At 40.5% G+C, this 11123-nt stretch overlaps 1 protein-coding gene across 13 annotated transcripts in view; it reads left to right on the top strand.

The window, feature by feature from the left end:
• The window catches only part of NFIA (nuclear factor I A), a 379515-nt gene that overhangs the window by 306134 nt on the left and 62258 nt on the right, over window positions 1-11123 (top strand). The gene's annotated exons all lie outside the window — the stretch shown is intronic.

The following is an 11123-nucleotide window of genomic DNA, read 5'->3' as shown; positions in this document are numbered from 1 at the left end:
GGGGTGACCAGGCTGGCACACAGAGGCAGTGAGGGGCAATCAGGCCAATGGGGGGGTCAGTTAGGGGCAACCAGGCAGGCAGGCAGGTAAGCTATTAGGAGCCAGTGGTCCAGGATTGTGAGATGCATCCCCCGAGGGGTCCCGGATTGGAGAGGGTGCAGGCTGGGCTGAGGGGACCCCCTCCCCCATGCACAAATTTCATGCACCAGGCCTCTAGTAATAATATAATATTCAAGTGCATGTATTTTTAGCATCATTGAGGGAGGTACAAAGCATGTTGGATAAGTACCTGATATATATTTGCTTGGTTTTAATTAAGAATTTCTATCTTGATAGGTGTTAAGAGAAATGCTGAGTTCAAAATGATTTGTTCCCTTTTTTGTAGAATATTTGCTGGGTATTATACATTTTTCTGTCCAAACTAAGGACCCTTCAGAAGAAATATTCCCTGGCACTTCACTGCTGCCATAACCACAGTACCGCTCCCTTGGCATAAGCTCCCATAACCAAGTGGTAAATTTGTTTAGCTTTCTTGTGCCCTATTGCAAACTTCTTTGCCTTTTAGGAGAGCCTTTACCTTAGTTGTAGAGCCTGCTGGTGCTCCTTTCAGTAGAGCTGAATCTAATTTGTCTCTCCTGGTTTAATGCAACTGAATCATCTCTGGAAAATGAGAAGCAATTAAGTACCTGTTGCTAACAAGGTGCTGAAATAATCTGCCAACAGATGCAAGGTGTTTGTTTATTATTGGAGTATGTCATTTGAGAAAACACTACGTTGTCTTTCTACACAAAAAGTTGATAGAATTGATTTTTAAATGCAGTCATAATAGTCCTAACAAGTACCACCTTTGAGGAGCATTGGAAAGAGAAGCAACAGGGCCTGTGAAATTGGTCAAGGTTAGCACAAGTGCCAGTGCCCAGCCTAATGGGAAACACTGTCCATAGGATTTGAAGGAACTGGATAGTAAAGAGGAAAAGCAGCTTTTCAGCAAAGGCCCTTTAAGTCCCCATTCAGGAAATTATTAAATTTATTAGCCAGATACTTACAACCAACTATTACTGGCCAGCCAAATGAAAAAAAAAAAAATAACAAAACACACACACACACACAATACCAGCAAATGTTTTACAACTAAACAAAAGTCAGGAAGCGTGTAATTAAAACTGTACCTTTATTGTATTGTAAAGAGTTTCACTGTGACATGGAAAATATTTAAAAGAGAAGGCTGTTTAGCTAATTTGTCTGCAAGTGAACTGCTTCGTGGAGAACTACCCTAAATTAACTGGAAGGCCACCCACCGAGCGAACCTCATAAAGGGCCATGGCTGCTCAGCTTGGTTTTGTGTAACCGTTCAATAATTACTAGATAAATGCATAACTAAAAGCTCTATTACACTAATAATTTGTACTGAGATAGACGTGGAGGACACCCTGCTGGGTTAATTTGTCATCCCCACAGCAAACTTCTAAAGAGGGCTCTTCTGCAGTGGTATCATGTTAATATGTTGTCCCAAAGAAGACAGGTTAGAGCAGTAAAACCAATTGGCTTCTTAATCCCTTAAAGAGGCACAGTGCCCCCAGAATGAGAGCCAGAGAGAATAGGGTGATTAACCATGTGGACCTACATTTAAACTCTTCTTGACAAAAGAAGCTGCTGTCCCTTATAATCCGCCCCCCTTCTCTTCCTTCTCTCTCTCTCTCTCTCTCTCTCTCTCTCTCTCTCTCTCTCTCTCTCTCTCTCTCTCTCTCCCCATAGACCCACCTATGCATGCCCTATGAAGGCAGTGGTTCTGTACAAGGTTTCTTGGAAGTCCTCTTGTTGATAAGACTTTTGGATATCACTTATACTATAAATCACATAATCAGATAAATCTCTAGAAGTTCCTTTTTTTCTGATTTAGCTTCATATAATGTTGAGTCCATGTTTAGACTCAGTCTTTATTTTCCTTTTTTGGGGTAGAAAAAATCCATCATACACTTGTATTCTCTTCTTTATGCGGAATGTTTTCTATCACACACAGACACAGAGACACACAAAATTGCTGTTTTAAATATGAAGCTCACATTTAAGCTTCAGTGCAGGGTTTTCAACTTTTCCTATTGACAGAACCATAAATCATGTTAAAGTTAAGTGGATTACTGTAGCATGGAACTGTAGCTCTAACAATGTTTATGTAGTATCAGCTTATCATCCATGTAGACAAAGGGGGGTAAGCACTGATATCCGAAATGGGAATGTGCACTCCTATTAATGTGGTTGCAATAGCATGAGAGTCACCCATTTCCTGCTGTATCCTTTGTATTGTTGAAACTGGTGCATTTAATTGCGTGCATGGAGTGTTTTTAAAATGTCTATTTCTGCAGTGAATTTACATTTGCCATTTGCTATTTCTTCATATTCAGTGGTGGTTACCCACCCTGCCCCAGACAATTCCTTTTTCTTATGTGCAGACATCTGTGAGGAACATCAGCATTGCCAGGTTGTATGACAGTACGAAGGGACCGAGGCACAGAAAATTCTGAAAGGAAATAAACCATTTGACTCTGAAAAATAATTCAGATGGGTGCCGCAGAGTGTGGTGAAGGAGCATAGGCTGAACACAACGCGAAGGCTGGCCAGCCACTTGGGATCTGCGGAAGCTTGCGCATGTCACCCTCTATTGACCTTTGTTTTCCCACCTGTATAAACGAAGGCTTTATTGGGAGAAGGCAGTGAACTGACATGTGGAAAGGGCTTGGTACATAGTAGGTATGTTACTAAATGTCAATTACCTATCAGATTCCCTGTCCTGTGTTACTAAATGTTCACTATCACATTCCCCTGTCCACATATCCTTACTTGCTTTTTTGCATGTGGTTCTCTTGAAAGGATGCTCACTTCCTTTATTCCTCACTCCCCATCCCCAGTTCTCTCTTTCCACTTGCACTCGTGGGTCCAGAAGGAGTGTGTGCTTTTCCTCTCCTGGGGGAGCCACATATACCTACAGAAGGAGATGTGAGCCAGACGGGTTACCTTATCCCATCACTCTTGTTTGGCTAAGAGAACAGGGGGATCTCCCCAGTGGGGCAAGTGGCCTGTCTCCCATGACAGGTAGTCCTTTGGCCATGGTGGAGACTTATCTTTGGCACATCTTCGTTCAGGTATGGCTCTTGCTAAAGGGATAAGCACCTTTGTCATTTACAAGGGTCTGCTGTTTATAAGAATCAATTCAGCAAATAATTCTTGAGCACTTACCATCTGCCAAGCATGGTGCTGGGTCCTAATGAACAAACCAGATGAGGCAGTCCTGCCCCTCCAATCTAGCAGAACAGACAGACATTAAACAAATAATTATCACTGTGATGAGATTAATTATTGGAGTTTGCTAGAAAGGGATAATAAAACATAGGTATATAAAGGATTTGTGGAGATTTTGATTTATTTGGGTCAGTTTGTGTGGGTCCCTTCTATTGGCATGCAGTATGAACTTAGAAAACCTTGTCATCCTTGAGGGATTTTTCTAGGTCTTCTTGAATATGAGTTGTTGAGTGACTACATACCCAGTAATGAGCACATACTCTTAATAAGGACCCTTTCAAGTGAAATATTCTTACAGGTGAAAGAAACCAAACCAAATTGCTTAACCATTCCTCCATTCCCTCAAAAGAACATCATAGATTGGCGCACGTAACTGAAAAGTCTAGGGGGTATGGCATCAGGTAGAGCTGAATCCAGATGCTCCAGTGATGCCTTCAGAAATCTGTGTATCTCTTTCTCTCTCACAGCTCTCCTGCCTCTGTGTGAGCTCCCCAATTAAGTTAAAGCTCCTGAGATTGTGACACTAATGATGTGATCAGCTCCAGGTGCAATTCCTACCAATTTAACAATCCCAGGGAAAGAAAACAGCTTTCACAATAGATGGTGGAAAAATCCTACTCCTGGATTCTTATGGCTCTGATCAGCTGGTTTGGGTCATTTGCTCACTTGAAAAACAATCCTTATACTTAGAAGGTAATGGGGCTTATTGGTGTAGCCTCGATTACATGCCCATATGTCAGCCAGGGGGTAGGGTTAAGTCTATCACAACCACACAGACTGAGGATGAGGGAAGGATAGTTACCCAAAGAAACATCAGAGCTCTATTTCCAGGAAAATGAGCGAAGGACTGCTGGGCAGGCAAAACTAATAGTTGTCCACAGCAGGAGGTCAGAGCAAAGCTGTCCTGAGTGCTTGACAATGGGCTCAGCTCACACACTAGCCAGGTGATGGATTTTGAAGAGCAAAGGTAAAATCCAGGCTGAGTCCACACCATCGACCTCCATTTGTCTTACGTCATCACATTGCATTGTATGACTCTGGTTACTTCTCATATATCTTCATTTATTCTAGAAAACAATTCTAAGAATGAAAAATAAACCAGGGTCTCGCATACTGTCTGGAACATAGTAGATTCTCAACATATTCTGTTTAAGTGAGTGAGCCCACTATGTACTTGGCACCTACATACACTACTTCTAATTCTTAGGAGAAAATTTTTAACTTGTGCTGTTTTACCCAGTTTACCACAAGCAACCGCAGGCTTGGAAATGTTAAGTAACTTTGCAAGATGAACATAGGGAATGATTGATTTCAAACCCAGAATAACTGAGCTCTAAACCCATTCAAGACATAATTTTCATTTTGCGGTAGAGAATGCTAAGGAGCATACGAGGCTGGCACACAGTTAGTTGATACTCAACCTGAGATAAAAACTTGATCCCCTGTGTAAAATACAGCATGGAGAATATAATCAGTAATCTATATATATATAAGGCTAATATGCTAAGTCCATCTGGGTAATGACATCATGGAGCAATACCTGGCTTAGACTCCCTAGCGACTAGCCTCTTGCAGTTTCTTCAGCCCAGGAACACGACTTGCTTTATAGCCAGGTGGAAACATTGTACACTGTAACCAAATATCTGTGAAGCATTTTTCTGTGCCTCATCTCATTTGATCCTCACAGAAGTCCTGGAGTAGGTAGGTAGGAGACTTGGTGAAATCCTATTGTCTTTTCATTAGCTGGAAAACAAAGATTTAGAAAGCTTAGAAACTTGACCCGACTGAAAAGAAGTAAGAAATGGTGGACCTTGAAAATGACTTCAGGTTTTCTCACTGCACAGAATATAGTCAAACACTGCTGCAGTTAAATATTTTACCCTTCGTTCCCCTGCATGATCTACAATAATAATCTGCTTCGTGTTGATATTTACTGCTGTGTTGCTGACAATTACCTGAAAGAGAAGTTGGGGTGCTTTACTGGGCTGGAAAAAGTTTAGCTAAAAGTTTAGCAAGTTTATTCTATATATATAAAAGGCTAAGTTGACGTGCGCATGCGTGATACATATAAAGCTTTCGCTGGTGCCAATCGCACGTGCGTGTTTCGATCTGTTATTGTCGATCATGAATTTGGTTGACACTTATATTATAGAGAAAGGGTGAATAGCAATATTAAAATATTTTTTCTAATTAATTTCCTTTCAATGTGCATGAATTCATACACCAGGCCACTCGTATTATAATAACTGTGTGGTGCCAGGTGGGTACTATAACTTACATAGTGATATAAATGTCTAATCACTGTGTTGTACACCTGAAACTAATATAATATTGTATGTCAACTGTAATTGGAAATTTAAATAAATTAAATTAAATTTTTTAAAAGGCAACTTGATCCCCTAATGTCAAACACTGGACTGATTTTTCTCATACTTCCTCCCCTCATGAGAAATCTACCAACAGAGGGAACAAACCCTTAAATCCTATGGGTTGAATCCAGGAAGCTATTTCTAATTCAGGAGGATACTTTGAAAGTAACCTATGCATTAGCAATCTCATGGTGCAGAAAGGGGGCTTACAGGACAGTGTGAGCCTGAGGATTTGGGGGGGGGGGGGAGTGCTGCAAGTCAGCCTGGCTTTGTGTGTTTGTCCCAGGGTTTTTGTTTGTTTATTTGTTTGTTTTTGCCTTTTTGGTTTTTAATGTCAGCAAAGTGTGCAGAGATCTCAGGTTCCAGCACTTGGCAATCCTCCAAGAGGCTGCAGTGCCTCCTCAGGCTTCACTTGTGAAATTCCCCTGCAGGACTGCAGTCTGTGATCCAGTGCACTTCCCACAGGATTCCCTGCCTGGTTCTGCTGACCCCTGTGATCACCCAGTCTATGGGGGTTGGGGTTTTAATGTTTTGGTTTGTTTTTTATTCTTCATCTCTTACTCATAGTATAGCTTGCTTATTGTGTAAAAGCTCATGATCCCTCCATGGAACTGGAGGCTTGTCAACTTTCCTATTAAGCAGTCACTCTTCGTGTCTCCAGGAATCGCAGCTGCTGTGTGGTATGTGAATGCCTTTCGCGTCAGCCACCACGGTGGCTTGGGCAGTTAGTGCCCGAACATGGTCAATTCAGAGAGGAGGTCCTGTCAGGATCCAGCAGCTGGGGTTCTCTCCCACACCTTGAACGAGCACCCATGGGGTTTTTTAAACTCTAAATATTACAGCCCTCCTGGAACCAAGGTATCTTAGAAACTGAGTCTCATATATACCCTAGAACTTAATATACCAGAAACAGTTTAAAAATAATTTCTTTTCAAAGACACATGCTCCCTTGCTTCAGATTTTTTTGGATTTTAGTGCTATTCCTATGCATCAGTTGTACTGAATTATTGGCAGGTGTCATGCCAGAGAATGAGTTCTCTAGGCCACTGGAATGTGAAGCCAGGTAAGTTGAGCTTCAGTGGTGCAGCTCAGACTCCTCATTTTGCAGGAGAGAGAACTGGAGGAGAGAGAAGTTGCCAACATTTATAAGCCAGATTGTGGCAGAAACAAAACTAAACCCAAGTCCTTTTGTCTAAGTAGAAAATGTTCCTAAAAAGTACCCCAGGTCTTCCAAAAAACTATTTTTTAGCGTTCAGTATGTATATCTCTGATAAGTAACTCCCAATCACTAACATGGTGGGCCTTTCAAGGGAAATGATGGAGATTTCCATTCTATCTGGATTTGGGGAAGCCATGGGAGGCCATGCTCAGAAATGGGTTAGGTTGGAAGCATGCCTGGTAGCAGGGGTCTACGTGGTGAGAGAGACAGTGTGGATGCTCAAGGATTAGAGATTTATGTGAAAATAGAGTCTATAAAGGGAGATAACCCCATAGTTCTACTTTTCTATGTTAAGTGTCAGAGGCTAATATTTAAGTAAAGGTAGGGATTCAAAATATATTTGGTTAAAAATAACCTATATTGTTATGTGACTATTAGGTCAAGGTTTTTGCTATTGTTGCTTTGGTTACACATTTTGTTGTTTATGGTATTTTCTTTTCAAGATCCTAATGTCATAGCTGTACCAATAGTACACACTTTAATCAGTATTTATGTTTTCATTTATCTAAAACACAAGTAGGCAACAGCTACCTCCTACTCCTACTTACCATTTCTTTCATCCTGTGTGTTCTGCAATCAGAACAGGTCCTAGCTTGTAGGAGTAAATTCCAATTTATTCATTTCCTATCCTCATCACTATCTATAATTGTATTACCAATAAAAGAAGGTATTTATTGATTATTTAGCCATATAGTCAGGAACTATACCATATGCTTTACATACATTGTCTCATTTAATCCTCTTAATAAATCTGAGGCATTATTAGCTCCATTATACAAATAGCAAAATTGAGTCATAGAGAAGTTCAGAAACTTGAAGCATAGCTGGTAGGTAAGTGATAGAGCTAGAATTTAGCCAAGTCTATCTGACTGCAAAGCCCATGTCCTCGTATTATACCACTCTGCCTTTCTGACTCATATGTTTTACTTGAAATGATACACACATACACACACACACACACACACACACACACAGGTATGGGAAACCAGCACAGACCAAGGCATGTTAAATAACCATCAAGAGGGATAATCAAAAAGCGACAGTGATGGGGAAGTGGGTGAAGGTAGTCAAAAGTTACAGACTCCCAATAAAGACAAAAGAAAAGCGACCATGGGTGGTCAGTGGAGATACAGAAAGCAAGCAGATTGCCTTGGGAAGCTTCAAAAGCATGAGGCTGTAGGGACAAGGACACAGAATGGTAGGCAAGAGGGGGAAGGAGCAATGATTGTCAGTTGCTCAGCTCACAAGAAGCGCCTGGCAGGTGTTTGGAAAGAGAACAGGAATTAAATGGGTCTGCACCAGGGGCCAGCAAATCGGCCCACAAATCAAATCTCATTCTCTGCCTGTTTTTGAAAATAAATTTTATTAGAATACAGTCACATTCACTTGCTTATGTAAAATCTGTGGCTGCTTCTGCCCTTAAAACCCCTCCTCAGCGAGTTGAGTAATTGCAACAGATACCATGAGGCCTGCAAAGCCTAAACTATTTACTCTCTGGCCTTTACAGAAAATGTTTGCCAACCCTGGTATAGACCATAAGCCAGGTTATTTGAACAAGAAAGTCCTTTAAGTAGCTCAAATTGATCTCAATAAAAATTTTAAAAGACCTTGGTCGGTCTCTCTCTCTCTCTCTCTCTCTCTCTCTTTTCTCAAAAGGCATTGTAATTTGATCTCCACCCTTAATGCAAATGGAATAGAATATATCAACCATCTTGGAAATCTATTGTAGCATAAAGTTACTTTGCCTGGTAGCAATAATATAAAAATACTGGTGTTTTCCAAGTCATGGTGCAATGTCACATATTTCCCTCATTTGACACAGCCAGGTCCTTTCACTTGCATCTCGGTGATGTTAACTGTATGTCCTCTATGCTTTGAAAGCCTTCACTTGCATAGAATCAAAGGTTTGTTATTTAGAAAAGGTTCTGCCTCCTAAGGTTTTGAAACCCATTGCCAATCCCTCTTTCCTTGTCTCTCTGTTAAAATAAATCCCATAACTTCAAACTTCTAGGCTTTCATACATGGCAGGTCTGGCTCATGCATGATTTATAAATGATAGCTATGGACCATTAAGGTAGATTTCTCAGCTTTAGGTAGGCTATAATGGAGTTATATATTGTGATTTTGAATTTCTGAAGAAACAAAGTAGATAGTAGTTGACAACCCAAACAATTGGAGTTCCATTTGCCCTTATGGAAGGCTTTTTTTAGGTATGGTTTTTTTCTTCCACCTTCTCCTCCTGTTAGAGCTCTGCCCTATTACAGTCTTTACTTCTAAATATAAGTAGTCAGGAGCTCTCACTGCCACCTTTTGTTCTATGGCAATGCTTATTTTTGTCTAAAGAACATCCTCCTTTAGGTAGATGAGTCTTTTTTTGTAACAGTGCTAACAGAGAGAAGCAGTGTGGCCACTCACCTGTTGTCTTCATTAATGGTGAGACTGAAGTTTCGCAGTTGCCAAGATGCAGGATTGGTCATTCCTTTGGCGGGGGGGGGGGGGGGGGGGTTTGGCGAGGAAGAAGGTCTTGCATAGCACTGCCGTAAGAGCACACCGCACCTGAAGGGGGATTAGATTTTACTTTTGTGCCACTCCCTGGAGAGCTTTTCTCTAGAGCTGCCCATAGCTCGGAGACCAGGATTTAAGGGCCGGTGCCAGGAAGCAAATGCTAACATGAGAAGAATCCGAGTCTCTGTTTAATCTGTGAGAACCCGCAACAGTTCACAGACAAGAAGGAAAGATATTAAGACAATGCCAGGGTTAAATAGAAGAACATATTTCAACCTGTGAAATTTCAGTTTGAGGAAAAATATGGGAGGGTTATTATAATTCTTAGAGGTTGAGTTTGGGCAGAACTGCTGAAAATTGTAAGGAAGGATTGCTTTTTATCTCTTTTTCTTCCCTAAAACATAGAGTGAAATACAAGGTTCCAAACCCATCTGGCCACGCCTCCATGACATCATCTTCTTCAAGCTAGAATGTGTCTAAAGGCACCTATAACCTCCATATAGTGGATTCTCACACTAAGAATCACTTGTTGGATCATAGACGTCTCTCAGCATAAAATAGTATAGTCATGACCGTGTCCTTCTCCTTCCCCAGTTCTAATTTAAAAGAGGAAGCATTTTTAAGTTAAATAAATATATATATTAAATTATATTACATTTTAAAATTATCCCTTCAAAACTAACACCCAGAGAGAACTTTAAAGAATTGAATGGTAGGGGTGTGTAAACAAGTAAACTAACCTGCCTGGCCTGCTTTCTTTTTGTACTAAGTATCCAGTCATATGATCATTTTGTAATAAATAACTGAGCCCTACACCCTTTGGGAAATTCTGGTTCTCTGTTCTTTAATTGTGGTAACTTTGTTCAGAATATGTAGGCAGTGACATGCCAGCCAAGAAACCTGATCTAATTTTCTTCCTTCCCATCTTATTTGTATTCTCTGTGAAAAGCCCAAGCAGTTGCTTTAAATAAGCCTGGCCTGTGGTTAAAGTTTAAACCAGGAGTGAGATCCATCCAGAGGGGAGTGTCTCTGACACTCTGCCGCTCCTGGCCTAGGGGACCGAGAGCATTAGACCCCAGAAGCAGCCAATTTTGTAGTGCCTTTTAATACACAAAATTGTATTAACATCAACATGGATACAGATGGATGCACTGCAATAAACTGTAACCACTTGAGAAAAGCCTTTATTGACTTTCAAGTAAATAATGCACATTTTAAAGGCTCTAAATATGCATTTACATAATGTGCTATAATTTTTTATTGTGTCAACTGCTCACACACACACACACATCCATAAGAGATGTTTTTCTCCATCAAAATTTTGGACTCACACCATTCTTTGTGCATTGCATTATCACCATGCCAGATTCCTAGTGCTAGTTCCTCTTTTATAGGGCCTGGTCTGACAATCTCAAAATACATTTAATGAATTTTACTAATTGACCTATTGGTTGATCCATTCATTTAACCCCGTTGATACCTTCTAAAAATAATCTATTTAGACAAAAACTTAGGGACACTAAATACATCTAACTCAATATTAAAGAGAGAAAACAAGAAATGGGAAAGAAGAAAAACCAAATCGACACCATGTTGAAATGTTAAGTCTGCACTTTAGAGCAATGCAGGAACCTTATGGCTCTCATTGTTCAGAAGCGTAGCAGGTTATCCAGAAAAATAGCATATATTCATCACATTTAACAGATCTTTGCAATGTCTGCAACACAACTATT

This window comes from Myotis daubentonii, chromosome 3 (assembly GCF_963259705.1).
Source record: "Myotis daubentonii chromosome 3, mMyoDau2.1, whole genome shotgun sequence".
Lineage (NCBI taxonomy): Eukaryota > Metazoa > Chordata > Mammalia > Chiroptera > Vespertilionidae > Myotis > Myotis daubentonii.
The sequence above is the reverse complement of the archived record's forward strand: the minus strand, read 5'-3'. Positions and strand labels throughout refer to the sequence as shown.